General features: G+C 51.5%; 1 protein-coding gene across 2 annotated transcripts in view; it reads left to right on the forward strand.

The window, feature by feature from the left end:
* The window catches only part of MRPL18 (mitochondrial ribosomal protein L18), a 198,479-nt gene that overhangs the window by 46,850 nt on the left and 136,227 nt on the right, over positions 1–15,402 (forward strand). The window lies entirely within an intron of this gene.

Here is a 15,402-nt window from a genome sequence, read left to right on the forward strand (position 1 = left end):
CCGGCCTGTTCCTGCAGAAGGAGTGGCCGAGATCCGAAGAGTCTGGGAAAAGCCACACTCGGGACACTTTGTCAATAAGAAAATTGACGCGAGGTACAGGCTACATTCCTCGGAAGAGGTGGCCCTGTCGTCTTGTCCACTCTCCCTCCACCACGGTGGGGGCTGCGTCCACTTTGCAATCCAGACCTGCAGCATCCTCTTCCACGACGGCTACTCAGGTCCTGGGTAAGGAGGACAAGCTCCTTGACTCCCTACGGAGGAAAATCTTTGCCAACTCAGCCTTGCAGCTCAGGCAGGCCAATGCTGAGTTGATATTAGCGTGAGCTAACATGCGGATGTGGAAAGGTCTGTCGGGGTTTGAGGAGCACATCCCGGTCGAGAAATTAGAGAAATTCAAGGGTGGCCTATCCGACGCCAGGGGCTTGGCCCAGGCTCTCCTGGAGGCTGCGGCTCATCATGCAGACACCTCGGCTTGGGGCCTATGCTGGGGGTTGATAACTCAAGGCAGGCGTGGCTGCATGCCACTAAGTTTTCAAAAGAAGTGCAGGACAAGGTGTTGGACCTTCCGTTCGATAGGAAGGAGCTCTTTCATTTTACAACAGATGTAGAGCTCACCAAGACGAAGGATAGCACTCAGACAGCCAAGTCATTGTCTGTCCTGGTTAAGGCTCCTTTCAAAACCCAGAGACCGTTGTCACAAAGTCGACCCTCCTCTGGCTTTAGGGTCTTCCTCGACCGCAAATCTCACAGAGTGGATACCCCTGCAGGGAATAACCGCCACAGGCAACAAAGGACGCGGTTTTTCTCCCGCTCCTCAGCCTCCTCCTCAGGTTCAGGTGGCACCACCACCGATAAACCTACTAAATGAGGGTTTTCCGCGCTCGCACGAGACCCCGGTGGGAGGACGCATTGCATCTCATTGGGAGGCGTGGCAGACCATCACAGAAGACAGATGGGACTTGTCAGTCGCTCGAGCGGACTTCTGCTTACCTCTACCACCTACACCACCCCGCAACCCTCCTTTTCAGCTGTCGGGCTCGCCCTCCCTCAAAGCCGAGGTTCAGAAGCTTCTGGACCTCAGACCTGTGGAACCCGTTCCCCTCGGGGAGCGAGGGGAGGGCTTATACTCCCGGCTGTTTATGGTGCCCAAACCCAACCAGGCTGGCCTGCGCACCATCCTAGACCTTTCCCAGTTAAATCTTTTCCTACCCCAAGAGAAATTCAAGATGATTACGCCCAGCCAGATACGCTCCTCCTTGCAGGCGGGCGACTGGCTCAGTGTTGTGGACCTTCAGGACGCATATATGCATATCCTGATTTGGAACCCACACAGGAGATATCTCCGCTTCTCTTTGGGAGAGGAGCACTTCCAGTTTCGAGTGCTTCCTTTTGGCCTCAGCTCGGCGCTGCGCATCTTTACGAAGATGATGTCAGTGATTGCGGCCTATCTTCGTCTCCAGGGTATCCATGTGTATCCGTATTTAGACGACTGGCTCTTACGCAACCCTTGTCCGCTAACAGCAGCGGGCGATCTCCAGTCTCTCCTTCAGCTCCTGTTCTATTTTGGGCTGTCTGTGAACTGGCAGAAATCTTCCATGACGGTCTCGCAGGACCTGATTTTCCTGGGTTTTCGCTGGAACACTATCGACTGCAGAGTGTACCTGACCGGGGACAGAATGGCGGGTCTGTTAGTCACGTGTCAGATATTTGTGCAGTCGGAGAGCATGTCGGCATGGTGGTTCCTGGGCCTCATGGCCTTGTGCGTGCTGGCTCTTCCTCTTGCTCGTCTGAAGATGAGATGGACCCAGATGGCTCTTCGGAGTTCCTGGCGTCAGGCTGTGGACCCGGATTCCAAGCGGATAATGATTCCGGATTCCGAGAGTGGACCTGGACTGGTGGTAATCTCTCAGCAACCTGTCGGTGGGCGCGAGGTTTCAGGACCCGGCCCCCATGGTGACGATCACGACAGACTCCTCCCATCTGTGCTGGGGTGCAACGTTAGATCTTCTTCAGGTCTCAGACCTCTGGTCGCCTCAGGGCAAGCTCCTGCACATAAATCATTTGGAGCTTCTGGCGATTTTTCTGGCGCTCAAGGCGTTCAGACCGCTCATTGTCAACAAGGTGGTCCGCATACGCACGGACAACGTGGTGTCAATGTATTACATCAACAAGCAAGGGGGAACGAAGTCCCCGTGCTTCATGGTGTCTGGCTGCTTGCAGCACACATCCCGGGCCAGCTGAATGTCACAGCGGATGCCCTCAGCCGGCGGACAGTAGTCAGCTACGAGTGGGAGTTGAAGGCGGACATCCTCTCATGGATTTACTCGCGTTGGGGCACACCAGAGTTGGACTTCTAAGCGACAGCGGTAAACAAGAAGCTTCCTCAGTATGCCTCCAGAGGGGGGCTGGGAGTCTCCTCTCTGGGGGATGCTCTTGAGATTCCATGGCACAACATGAAAGCTTACGCCTTCCTGCCTCTGCCTCTGGTTCACCGGGCAATTTGGAGGTTGAAGAATTCGGTGAACTGTTCCCTTCTGCTCATAGCCCTGTGGTGGGCGGCCAGGTTTTCTTTCTCGGAGCTTAAACACCTGTCGGTGTATCCGCCGATCAGGTTACCAGTAACTCCCGATCTTCTTCACCAAGGGGAACAGCAGCTGTGGCACCCCTCCCCTCAATCGCTCAGCTTGGCGGCATGGTGCCTGAGTTCAAGTCTTTAGAGCATCTGAATATGTCTACGGATAACATGCGTATTATCCAGGCAGCCAGGAAACCCTCGACCAGATCCCAATACAGGAGTAAATGGCTCAGGTTCTGTCATTGGTGTTTGGAGAAGAAGTTGGATCCAAGGGTGGCCACGATTGACATGGTGCTGTCCTTCGTGTCGTCCCTAGCAGAGTCAGGGGTTCATGTTCGGTCATGCAAGACTTCTCTCAGCGGTTTCCGCTTATCTTTCTACAGACCAGTGTTCTTATTCGCTGACTAACCCAGTGGTGAAGAGGCATTCTGCTGGCTTGACGCGCCTCTACCCTCCGGTTCGCAATCCACACCCGCCGTGTGACCTAAATGTGGTCCTGACGGCGCTGTGCCATAAACTCTTTGAAGCAATGGCTACTGTGGACCTCAAGTACTTTTTGGTTGCAGTTACGTCAGCAAGGAGAGTAAGTGAGCTCCAGGCATTGTTGGTGGAGCACCCTTTCTTGGTCTTTCACAAGGACAAGGTAGTCCTTCGGACGAACCCGGCTTTTCTGCCGAAGGTTGTGACTGAATTCCATCTGAATCAGTCTATTTCCCTACCGGTCTTTTTTCCGAACCCTGCCTCTGAGGCTGAGAGGGTTCTACACTGTCTTGATGTCCGAAGAGCTCTCAAGTTCTACCTGGACAGGACTTCCGAACTTAGGAGTTCTTCTCAACTTTTTGTGACCTTCAGTAACCCTCAGGGCAAGCAGGCGTCTAAGGCAACTATTTCTCGGTGGATCGCTGCCTGCATCACAGTCTTTCACCGGCCAAAGGCTGAAACCTCCTAAGGGTATTCATGCACACCTGGTGCGGGGCATGGCAGCCGTGGTTGCTTTTCAGAAATATGTCCCCTGGGAGTCCATCGCTAGGGCAGCTGCTTGGGCCTCCCCATCTGCTTTCTGTAAGCATTATTGTCTCGACATGAGCTCTAGGGCTGATGCTCGGTTTGGTCAGGCTGTGCTGAAGAACCTGTTTCAGTGAGGTGTATTTCCATCCACCCATAGTTCCTCTAAGGAGTGCTTGGGAATCTCCCATAAGTATGGAGGAAAGGGGACGGGACGTAGGAGTATTACCAGGTTACTCACCGTAGTGACCACCTTACTCCTAGTCCATAGTCCCCTTTCCTCCATACGCCCGCCCGCCGTCCCCTCTAATAAGGTTCCTCTGTTATTGCTCATCGGTCTTTGACCTGGCGATAGAAAAGGACTGATGGGCGGGGTTACGGCCGCGCGCTGGGCCCCGCGCAAGAAGGAGAGGAAGGACACATTTTTGGAAAAAATGTGGATCCTTTTTACAAAGTGCTCCGGTCCCCTCCCACAGGACAGAGAGATGTCCCATAAGTATGGAGGAAAGGGGACTATGGACTAGGAGTAAGGTGGTCGCTACAGTGAGTAACCTGGTAATTCTATTACATATACCGTTCTCTTACAGGGAGAACTGTCCGATGAAGCTCTTGTACTAGGATTCCTTGGAGTAACACACTGAAATTCCTGTGAAACCAACACACAGACCTCATTTTTTGTAATCTTTTTTACGCATCATTTTATGAATCACTGTCACGATGTTATGTTTGCCACTTTGATTCTGCCCCTGAAGAATTTCCATGGAGTAAACCTGAGATAGGAAAGAAACATGTTGGGCTTGTTTTAAATTAATGTTGAAATTCATTTTTGTGTGGATGAATGAATAACACTTCAACAGTGTGTATGACTGGTATGAATGTCAAGATTGGGTGAACAATCAATGAGTAATCGATACTGTATGATTATTTGTGCATAGGCCTTGAATCATCTAGACCTTTCTTGTGTACGAGACCAAGTTGTGGAATTACGCTACCTCGGTTCCGTACAGTGTGGTGTTTCTTTAATGTTTGCGTTTTATCAAAAATGTATGGATTACACATTTCCTCTTTTGATTAAGTCCATGAGAGGGTAATCTAATTGATTGTGTATCAAACTGATATACATCTCTTCTTATGCAAAAAATAGAAACTTTGGGATTTTTTCCTCATCTGTTGATGTTGGTCTTGTAATTTGAGAATGTAGGCTGGTTCATACCTACCCTGTTAAAATAACGCTATAGTTGGAGTCATGAGCCTTTGTTATTTGATAAGGGTTCCGCCCTTAAAGTGAGGGTTTGCCTGTGACTCACCTTTTTCCCTCAACCTCTTTGTGTTTATATACTGTTTTAAATCAGTGCCCGGGTTCTGTAGCGAGTACCTAGCCATATCACAACAGTATCCATCCTACAGCAGGAGTGTTATGGCCTATGATGGCGATAGTTCATATTTAATTGAAGTACCTGGCTATATTATGATGCTGATACATGCAATATGAGTACCTGAAGGAAATGGGCATTTAATCCCCATTTCTTTCATTTGCGCACTGTACCTGACCATTAATACTGATACATTCTTTTACAGAACACTGTGACTGCACAAGCATTTACACCTACATCTGCATATATAAATCATACACCCAGATGCTCAAACTCCTTTCAAACCACACATTGACCTAGTCTAGTACGACATGCACAGCTAAGTGTAAAAAAGAAAGTACTAATTGTTTAAAGCGCCAACAGCGAATGCAGTCTCTTCATAGCCACTCCACCTGCAAAATCAGAAAGGGGTATAGCAAGAGGAAGGAGGGCTCTGATCATTGTCCACCTTGGAACATTTTAAGTTCATTGTACAGAGGGAAGGGGACACAAGTGCCAATACACTCCTGTTTCACACTTTGTGCCTTTTCAGGACTGAAACCAAAACAAAAACCATACTTTTACCAGCCGTTAAGGAAGGAACCCGCAAAGGGACTTTCGAGGTAATTACGGTACTGAAATTTGTGGTACTGTAATTACCGCCTTCCCCATTCCCATTGAGCCCTATGAGGGCAGAAATGGGAATGGGGAAGGGCCAATGGTGAATGGGGAATTACCGCCCCACCAACCTTGGAATGGGGCGGTAATTCCGCCATTCACCATGGCGGAATCGGTAAATTACCGGCGTCAACCATGGCGCTAAGAGCGCCATGGTTAACGCCTCCTGGGTCGTAATGAGGCCCGTAGTCCCTTTCATGATATACTCACCTTCAAGGATAAAACTCTACTACAATGTGCATGGCTTGCTTTACAGACCTCTACAGGACCACTTCAACTAACAGTTAATTTTTCTCGTTACTAACCATCCACGTTTCACAGAGACTTTCGAGTGGGCTGCTTCGTTTCATCGGACCACTCTGTTACTCAGTGCAGCTATATTTTTACTTCAAAGTACATTCACAGGTCTGCCACTTCAATCTTTAACCCACACCGGTCTCCCTGGTCACTTGCCAACTCATCGGCTGTGTGTGTTTATTTCTTGGTTTTCTCCAGAGGTCTCCCTCGGACCCCCTCCAAAGGTCACAGAAGGGTCTCCCTCAGTCGGACTTGGACCCCTTCAATAGTTATCTAAATAAATGTCTTTGGACTTCCAGTTCCAGAAGCCTTCATTCGAGGGGATTGGGTCCTCCGACGTATTCCATATCTTTGACAGGTAATGTCCACAGCTGTGCTGCTCCGGAAAATCTTTGGCGTCTGCGTCCTGCGTCGATGACGTCGATGCGTCGTCCCTGAGGACCTCCTCCGACGGCTGACGTCACCCGATGTGATAAGTAGGACGCACAACGCCCATAGTCTCAGTTCCGTTTTTTCCGCGAACGTGTTCAATTCGTGAATCTCGGTGCGCCTCGACTCGTTGGAGTTTGCTGTTTTCGAATTCTCGTTTCGTTGAACCTGTTCGATTTTTTTTTTTTTGTGAAGACCTGTTCGTGGCGATGCTTACTTCGTCTTCAACCCCGCGTCCAGGCTTCAAGAAATGCGGGGACTGTGGGTCCAAGATGTCGGTCACAGACTCGCACAACGCCTGCCTCTGGTGCCTCGGGGAGGGCCACGATACGGACGACTGTGACTGCCAGTCGCTCACGGCAATGGCCTTGCGGGAACGCAAGAAGAAGCTGCCGGTAGGCCGGGTGTCTAAGCCCCGGAAGTTGAGGTCTGCGGGGCTTTCGACGGATGACTCGAGGGGCGACTCTCCGCGTCATCGTCGGAAGTCCAGTGGGTCTCCTTTCAGGAGTCTGTCTCGCCACTCCTCCGCCTCTTCGAGGCTTTCCCGGAAGCGTTGGCATAGGTCGCCTTCCCCGTCCTCTTCTGAGGACTCCGCCCGTCGGCGGGTCGCTTATCCCTCCATGCAAGCGACACCGGAGGAATGGGCTTCCTTCGGAAAGCAGATGCTAGCGATTCTTGAATCGCAGGGCACCGGTCCGTCTGCGCCTCCGAGTGGGGTCGGTCGGCACCGGTCGAGAGACACCGCTCGTACGCCTTCAGGCTCGGGTGGTCGGCACAGCTCGCGGGAGAGGTCCCGCTTGGACAAGGGTAGCCGTTCTCGCCATGCCCGTTCCAGGTCCCGGTCTCCAATGCGCTGGAGACCGCGTGATACTGTGCCATCTTCGAAGAAGACGTCGACTCCTGTGGCGCCAAGGTCGTCTACTATTTCTCTCGAGGCTCCGCCTCCGAGTGGGTCGCCTAGGTCGTCGAGAGACCCGCTCGGAGCTCCAGCTTTGAGGCCTGTGTCGACGCCGCCGATGCTGCCGGCGCTGCAGCTGACGTCGACGCCGATTCGCTCGACGCCGACTCGTTCGGCGCCCTCGACGCCTTTCGAGGCGGTGGTGTCAGAGGGGCCCCGTGGCACGGGGTTTGCCCCTAGAAAGGCTCTGGCTAAGGTCAGGCACTGCTTTAGTCCCCAGAGGCCTTCCTCTCCATGCCTGGAGTACATTTCAGAGGGTGATGAAGGCTCTGATGTCGGCTTGGTTCCGGTTACGATTCCAGATGAGCTTCTCTCGGGCCATAGCCAGTTTGATGACCTGAGGCAGTCACTGCATGATGCCAGTGGATTGGACACCTCTCCGGAGGTGGAGTTTTGTAGGCCGGAGCCTGGCACTCATGGAGATTCTTCATATCGGCGCCTTTTGTCTCGGGTCACCGAGTATTTGGGTTGGTCAGCTCCCCCAGGGGAGTTAGTTCAGGATGATCTCACGGACATTCTTGATCTCGGTCTCCCCACTGACCCGGTTTTGCCGTTTCATATGGCTCTGCAGAGAAGGGTGGCGGCGGCTTGGACTGAGTCTCCCGGCAGTGGGCAAGTCTTTGTCGCGAAAATACCGTCCAGCCAGTAGCGACCCCTGCTACTTGTCCAGGCACCCCACTCCGGAGAGTTTGGTGGTGCAGGCGGAGGCCTCTCCTTCTCGGCAGAGGCCTCACGACAATCTACCAGGGAACCTCTCTTTGAAGTGTCCGGATCCGCTCCTTGCGCAGGAAATTCAAGCCCTGCTGGACAAAGGTGCCATAGAACTGGTGCCTGTAGCGGAGAGGAACAGTGGATGGTATTCCCCTTATTTTTTGATTTCGAAGAAAGACTGGGGATTGAGACCCATCATGGACTTGCGCGGTTTGAACAAACTCCTCAGGGAGGACAAGTTCAAGATGGTGACTCTTTCTCAAGTCCTCCAGGCCCTTCACCTTCAGGACTGGTTGGTGTCTCTCGACCTCAAGGATGCTTACTTCTTGTGCTTGGGATGGATCGGCACATGAAGTACCTGAGGTTCGCGGTTGGCGACTCGCACTTTCAGTTTCGGGTCCTGCCGTTCGGATTGACCTCCGCCCCGAGGGTTTTCATCAAGCTCATGGTGGTGTTGGCAGCGCATCTCAGGAAAGGGGGATTCACGTCTACCCCTACCTGGACGACTGGTTGATCAGGGGGAGCTCTGCCAAGCAAGTCCTGGATCATCTGTCCGTCACCTGCCACTCCCTTCACAGGCTGGGCTTCTCCCTAAATTTAAAGAAGTCCCATTTGACACCAACGCAGCAGCTCCAGTACATCGGAGCAGTGCTCGACACGTCCCTGGGGCAGTGTTTTCCTCCTCAGGTGAGGGCTCTTCACATTCAGCAGATGGTGAACAAGTTTCAATTTGCCCAGGATATCCCAGCGTCTGAGTTCTTGAGAATGCTCGGCCTTATGGCATCCTGCATTCTTCTGGTGCCAGAGGCTCGTCTGCGGTTGAGATCTTTGCAGTGGGCACTCAAGCTCCAGTGGTCTCAGTCCTCCGGCAGGCTGTCGGACCCTGTTCAGGTGCCGCCCTCGGTAGCCCGGGACCTTCTGTGGTGGGCCGTCGAGGGCAATCTGATGAAGGGGGACCCCATTTTGGCTGCCCTGGCCGGAGGTGACGATCGTGACGGACGCACCCCTCACGGGATGGGGAGCTCATGCCAACGAGTTGACAGTTAGCGGTCGTTGATCTCCGTCGGAGTCCAGACTCCATATCAATCTGTTGGAGCTGAGGGCCGTCAGGCTAGCCCTGAAGGCTTTTCTGCCGACTGTGCATGGAAAGTGTCCTGATTCTAACGGACAACACGGTGGCCATGCACTACCTCAACAAAATGGGGGTGGGGGGGCAGGGTCACTTCTGCTGTGCAGGGAGGCAATGCAGATTGAGATCTGGGCCATCCAGCAGGAAGTTTCGATCTCGGCTGTCCATCTGACCGGAGACGACAACGAGACGGCGGATGCTGTAAGCAGGCAGAGCACGATCTCTCACGAGTGGGAGCTGGCTCAGGAGATTCTCCTGGAGATCTTCGCCCTTTGGGGGACCCCTCAAGTGGATCCGGTTGACACTGGAGGCAAAGAGAAGTGCGAAAGGTTTTGCTCGCGGGAATTTCCTCCAAAAGGAGCCTTAGGAGACGCATTGGTGGTGGAGTGGTCATTTCCACTGCTGTATGCGTTTCCTCCAGTCTCCGTCATCCCGCAAGTGCTGCGGAGGTTACGGAGGTTCGGTTCCCGGATGATCCTCATTGCTCCGGCGTGGGCCCGGAGGATGTGGTACCCGGACCTTCTCGATTTATCCATCTGCCCTCCACGTCGTCTTCCCTACCGAGACGATCTGCTCTCACGGGAGGGGGGGGTCAGGTTCTCCATCCAGAGGTCAGATCCCTCAACCTTCACGCTTGGCTTCTGAAAGGTTGAGGTATAAGGATTGGGACCTCCCTGAAGATGTGATGGAGGTGTTGCTCTCGGCCAGGCGGCCGGCAACAAAGTCTCTGTACCGTTGCCGTTGGAGAAAGTTCTGCGACTGGTGCAGAGTTAAGAATGTGGATCCTTTTGAATGTGACATTCCCATGGTTCTGTCTTTTTTGCTTTCCTTGGCCCACAGGGGCTTGCAAGTGGGGACCATTAAAGGTTACCTGGCGGCGCTGTCCATATTTAAGCGCTCGTCTGAAGAGTGTTCCTATTTTAAGATTCCTTTAATTTCGCAGTTTTTGAAAGGCTCACTAATGTGTTCCCTCTGTCACCTTTTCTGGTGCCCGGTTGGGATTTGAACCTTGTTAAGTTTCTTATGGGTGCTCCGTTTGAGCCTTTACATTCTTGCCCTTTGAGGCTGTTAACTCTGAAAACTGTATTTTTGGTTGCGGTTAGTCCGCTCGCAGAGTGAGTGAGCTACAGGCACTTTCAGTTAAGCCACCCTTCACTGTGTTTCATAAGGACAGGGTTGTCCTTAGAGTACGTCCTCCTTTTCTTCCGAAGGTGGTTTCGGAATTTCATTTGAGCCAGAAGGTGGTTCTTCCGGCGTTCTATCCTCCTCCACATCCTGGTAAGGAAGAGGAGCGGCTCCATAGGCTTGATCCTAGGAGAGCGTTGAGCTTTTATATTTCGCGCATGTCCCGGGTCAGAGTGGACGATCAACTTTTCATTGGTTACGCTGGAAATCGTTTGGGACAAGCTGTGACGAAACAGACTTTGTCTCGTTGGATTATTTTAGCTATCTACGAGTGTTATTGCTTGGCGGGTAAGGATCCTCCGGCTGGCTTGCGGGCCCATTCTACCAGGGGAGTGGCTGCGTCTACTGTCCTGCAGAGGGGAGTCCCTATTCGTCACATCTGTGATGCAGCCACCTGGGCTTCAGTACATACTTTGTACGTCACTACTCCCTCGATTCCATCACAGGGCAAGATCTGGCCTTTGGCAAGGCAGTTCTCTATTCCGCAATTTGATTGGGCATGCTAAATTTGTATTCTAAATTCTTTCCCACCTCCTTGTTTGGTACTGCTTTGGGAGTCTGTCATAGATATGAAATACGTCGGCGGACCCAATCCCCTTGAAGAACAAGTTACTTTCTTACCTGGTAACGTTCTTTCGATGGGATGGTCCGACGACGTATTCCATATCGCTCCCTTCCTGCCTTCCCCGCTGCAGAATTTCTTTTGCGATTGCAGCTTGCGTTCCGCAAGGCCTTGTGTGTCTGACTGGCAGAAAACTGGTGGCACACGTTCTGGGAAAAAACTATAACTGAGGCTATGGACTTCGTGCGTCCTACTTATCACATCGGGTGACGTCGGCCGTCGGAGGAGGTCATCGGGGACAACGCATCGACGTAATCGACGCAGACGCCAAAGATTTTCCAGAGCAGCACAGCTGTGGACATTACCTGTCATAGATATGGAATATGTCGTCGGACCATCCCATCGAAAGAACGTTACCAGGTAAGAAAGTAACTTGTTCTTCTCATTTGGCTCCCACTTTGCTTGCTACCCCTTTTGGCACTCTGTCGGAGTTTATGAGGATACTTGTTGAGGTCAGGGTCTCTCCACTTTCCCCTCAAAGGCCTGTGCTTGCCTGTTTTGCACAGGGGAGGAGCTCTGGTGTGGTCACTGCTAGGTAACCCCAGCTGCCCCTGGTTTGGCTTCCTGCAGGTGCAGTTCCCCTCTCCACACTGCAGCCTCCCTTGTACTCATAGGTCCAGCAATCAGGAAGTCCTACTTCCTCCAGGCCTTCCATGATCTCTCCAGCTGTAATGTTCTCCCTTTGGCTTTGTGCACCTTCCAGCATCCCAAGCTCGCTCAGTGTGTGCCTGTGGGCTCTGCCTTTTATAGTGAGGGAGGGCTTAATGGGTCTCAGGTGAGACTGATTGTCAAGGGTGGCCTGACCTTGCCTGTCTTTTGTTAAAGGGAAGAGACTGTCTTCTGTATCTGTATTCTTCTCAGTCCTCTTCATCTCTCAAACCCTCTCTTCTTTGTCTGTGTTTGTATCGGAAAGGGGAGGGGGGTGGGGGTAGCAAAGTCTGCTTTTCTGGTAATTATCGGAAAATTGGGTTTAACATATCCCATGTCAACCGGGGGGTGTTAGGTAGGGGTGTGCTGGAAAGGGGGGAAAACTGCGTCTCTACCGAGGGCATTTCACCCGCAGTCCCTAAGGACCCCCTGTCCAAGTGATGCTCCTGCACCGGTCCACCCCCAGAGTCTGGTTTGAAAGGCAATGGCCGTGCCCTGGAGATCTGAACAAAAGATCCTCTGGGTCTATCTGTGTGAACACCCTCAGGTTTCTCAGAGTTCCTACTCTTACACCCGCTAGCTGCTGGTAATGTCTCTTGTTCATGGTTCTCTCTTTAGGAAAGCTGTTTCCCTTTCTATTTATAATTGCCCTTCTTTGGCTTAGGCAATGCTGGTTGTTGTAAAAGATAAGTATTGCCTCCTCTGGCAATGCTGATTATAATCTTGTTTAAATAGTGCCCCGTCTCTACGCTGGCAATGGTGAGTACAATCTTTCTCCTTTCGCTTTCTTTCAATATGAGTGTTATGCCTAAAATGCTTTAATTAGTTTGGTATTCAAAAGAATTGCTGGCAGCCAGCGGTCTATCGCGTAGCGCCCTTGGGTAACCTAATGAATGCCAACTCGCCGATCTTTCCCTGTGCGTACGTTCACCCCACTGCTACCTTATCTTCTCGCGTTGGGTCCTTGATGTCTGACAGCTCCGTTACACTCCTGTGGCCTGCACAGTGCTAAAAGGGAGCTTGTCTTGCTCCTTCCACATGCCAGTGAACACCAACTACCGGAGTTGGACGCCACAACAGGAGAACTTCTTTCTCCTACCGTACTTTTACGACTCTCTCGGCACCGCATTCTGCTCCTAACACAGTGGTTGTTCTGTCTTCTTCTGCTACTGTCTACCTATAATGGCTTGCACCTGAGGGGGCCTTAAATATAAAAGTCCTGCTCAGTTGTGGGTCTTTAGAACCGCTAGACAGCACACTCCAGTTCTACACCTCTGAGACACTCTTCCTCATCCCAGTACCTAGAGCATTCTGGACTTGAAGTCCCTAATGTTCTTTATTTTTACTTCAAAAGATTCAACTTTACAATAGGCCATTAAAACTGTGGGATCATTGGGGAAGTTCGAGGGTCCTCCCACTCCTCCTGACCCAAGTCCCCTCCCCTGTGATCCTCCTGCAGAACACTATGCCCAGGGTCAGGATCAGGAATTGTCTGCCTTTCCCTGGCCACATGAGAAAGGTCTCTGCCTATGGTCTTTGGGATGATCACCTCTGATTCATCACAGGTCCCACTGGTGATTCAGCATCAAATTGGTTCAAAACACTAGCTTCCTGTGGATTGATTCTGCTTTTTAGATGGCTTCCAATGGTTCGCGTAGACCACAATATGCTGCTTCTGGGAAGGAGAGTCATTACCTTTGAGCAGGCCAAGTCCTCATTCGAGTCTGTTGCTTCCACGGAGTCGAGCCGGCGATCGGAATGAGTCAAGGTGGTCTGCTTCTTTGGGTCGAGCTAGCGTCTGGATGTCTCGAAGAGCCGATCAGCGGTTTGAACAACATAGAGTGCCAAAAGCAGCTCTTTGGGTCCTGTAGCAGCTCGAAGTGTCTGGGCCTCTGGGTTTTTGTGAGGCCAAATCCAGCATCTCCAAGTACAAGTTCTGTATGTTCAGTACAGGAAGTTTCCTGGCACCTACAGGGGATCCTTTGCCTCCCCTCCAGTGGGCAGGACCCTTGCTCCAGTGCACAGGCAGCAGAGAGGTCCTGGTCCACAGAAATGTTTACCCCACTGTTCCCTGAGGATGGGGGGGCGGGTGGGGACAGGGGGAGATGGCTTTTCCTCTGCCTTGTCGCTCTGTCTTCACCTCTATGGCAGAAGGCTTTGAAATCGACTGTACAGAGTTCCAGCAAGTTTTTCTTCTTGGAAGAATACAAAGATGATTCCATTAAGAAGGCCCCCCCACCCCACCCGCCCCTTCATAAAGGCAAAATGTTAGTGGATTTGTCCAAAACAAGCCTGCTGTCAGGGGTCCAATCAAGGCTGGTTTAAGAAGTGTCCTTTACCTTTTGACATCATACCCAGAGTCAGTTGTCTGTAGGAAGTGGGGAGGAACAGGCAGTTGAGTTCTAGGAGAAAACCAAGATGGTTGAACCCCTCTCTGTAGCTACCCTTGTCCTTTAGCTACTTTAACTCCGCCTCTTCCCTGTCTGCTGACTTCAAAAGGAGCCCAGTGAGATTGTGGCTTTGTATGCCAGGCTCCATTTTGAAGGACTGGATCTTAGGTGACTTCTGGGGGCAGGGGGATGGGGGGTCCTGTGAACTGGGAGGAAGGTATTACCATCCTGGGGGGGGGTGAGTGTAAGGGCTCAAATAGACTGCTTCCTGGGCATTGTCCTACGTGACTTTTGGGAGACATCCAGGCCAGACAACTAATACACATCAGCCCTTTCCTAGCCAAAACACTTCTCTCAGAGCTAACACTAGTATAACATCCAACTGCTGTGGCTGATATTTGTGTGACCCGCAGTAGCCACTATGTATTAAGCATGATAGTTTATCGGGCCACCAGGCTGACTAGGATACCCGAATGTGGTTTGAATCTGAGGTGCTGACTATTAACATTCCACTTCTGCCTGTTGCACCTTTGTGGTCCAGCAGCTAAAGAGCATGCACATGTGACCTTTTAACCTACCCTACTGCCACCTCAGAACTGGTGCTCTAGGTGTCGGGAGAATAACTCACCAAAGGCCCACGAGTGCACTGTTTTTTTGGCATGGGGCATAATGAAAAGGGGAGGGGAGTCTGATTAGCAGAAATCCCTTTCAGAAACTGGATTGAAATGGGATCAGGCTGTCTTGATGGCAGTTTTCCACATGCGCAGAGCCACAAATGGTTGAGACTACCACCCTTCTAAGGGTTCACTCATCCAGGCCAAATAATCTACCGAGGCCATCTCTGTTAGAGTGCTGCGGTACAAGTTGCTGGATGTCAATATTCAGTCCATATAGGGATATGGCTTCGTGAAGTAACTTGTATTCTTTTCCCGCGTGACCATTAACCACCTGAGCCACCTTTGGTCTTTCTGGATGGTAAAACGAGTACCAAAAATATTGGGTTTCAGCAATGCCCAAACTAACCGCAGTGGCAGTCCAGTTCTATTCTTTTAGTCTGTTGCCTGCTAATGCAGGCAACAGATTGGTCCACCCCTTCTGAGTTTATCTGCGCTGAAACTGATCCAATTTCAAATTCACAAGCTTTTGTCTGGATAATGAATTCCTCTTCACAATCTGGGATCTTTATAACTGGAGCCCAGCGCAAGTTATCATTTCAGTTTTGGAAAGCGGTTTGGTAGGCAAGAGTACCAGTGACTTTCTTAAGCATCTTTTTAGATGCCCAGACATTCACGGGATAGTCAGGTGTCCCATATCACTTGATAAAACGTCTGTCGTACCCATTGAGGCCCAGGAACGCTTTCTCCCGAGTGTGGTAGGAATGTCCCAATTTTGAACCATTGTCACTTTAGATTGGAGAGCCTGT

Source organism: Ambystoma mexicanum, chromosome 12, assembly GCF_040938575.1.
Source record: "Ambystoma mexicanum isolate Mex_15411 chromosome 12, UKY_AmexF1_1, whole genome shotgun sequence".
Lineage (NCBI taxonomy): Eukaryota > Metazoa > Chordata > Amphibia > Caudata > Ambystomatidae > Ambystoma > Ambystoma mexicanum.